At 71.8% G+C, this 824-nt stretch overlaps 1 protein-coding gene across 2 annotated transcripts in view; it reads right to left on the bottom strand.

Annotated features, from left to right (window-relative positions):
- Window positions 1–824, bottom strand: part of SLC39A1 (solute carrier family 39 member 1) — a 9,375-nt gene extending 8,551 nt beyond the window's left edge. The window contains exon 1 of one of the 2 annotated variants that reach the window (XM_019527919.1): window positions 767–824. The gene's annotated coding sequence lies outside the window, so the exon portion shown is untranslated. Of the gene's footprint in view, window positions 1–485; window positions 634–766 lie in introns of those variants that run through there. The other variant, XM_019527926.1, reaches the window with a different exon arrangement.

Raw genomic sequence — 824 nt, 5'->3', positions numbered from 1 at the left:
ATGCACATACACACACACACACACCTTGGCCTATGCATGCACACAGGCCCTCAAGCTGCCTGAACATACCAGGACCCCCGTGCCCTCCTGTGGGCACCGCAGGGCACAATTTGCCAGCGCAAGCAGCAGGTGGGGACGAGCCCCCAGGACAACCTGCAGTCTCGGGCCCCCTCTGCACACAGGCAGCCTTGGGGCCCAGATGTGGCAGTGCCCGACGGCCCAGGGCACAGCTGGTGCTGACCCCCACTCACACTCCAGATGCCCACTGAGCCGCAGAGGGCATCGCCCTGCTTAAAAGGACCAGTCCGGCCCTGGTGCCCGAGGCAGCGCAGCGTTGCGCCTTCCCGGGACGTGCCCGGAGCCCCGTGCCTCACTCCCCCTCTGCTAACTGCTGGGAGGGCAGCACGGAGCCACCCCCACAGCGCCCAGCACCGCCCAGGGGCTCCGGCCCACTGCTGCCCACCCGCCCCTCCCCACCCGGACACCTCGGCCCCTGCTGCGGGTGGGGAAACTGAGGCACCGGCCGCCACCCGCTCGGAGACGCGCCCCGAGCCCCAGCTACCCCACGGCCCGAGCCCGGTGCCCCGCGGCGGGCCCGCGACACCCGCTCAGACTGGGGAAGGCGGGTGAGTTCAAAGGAGCCCGAGACTTGCCCGTCTAAAAATAGCCGGGGAAGGGGCGGCCGGGCGGCGCCGGTCCCCGGGCTCCGCGCTGGAGGCGGGGCCGTGCCCGGCCCGGGACCCCCACGACCCCCGACCGCACTCACCCGCGCGCGCTACATTGTATCCAGCCCGAGCGTTCCAAGGGGCGGGGCCAACGGGCGC

This window comes from Gavialis gangeticus, unplaced genomic scaffold, assembly GCF_001723915.1.
Source record: "Gavialis gangeticus isolate Ggan-Ray unplaced genomic scaffold, GavGan_comp1, whole genome shotgun sequence".
Classification (NCBI taxonomy): domain Eukaryota; kingdom Metazoa; phylum Chordata; order Crocodylia; family Gavialidae; genus Gavialis; species Gavialis gangeticus.
Note: the sequence above shows the minus strand (reverse complement) of the source record. Positions and strands in the feature narration are given on the sequence as shown.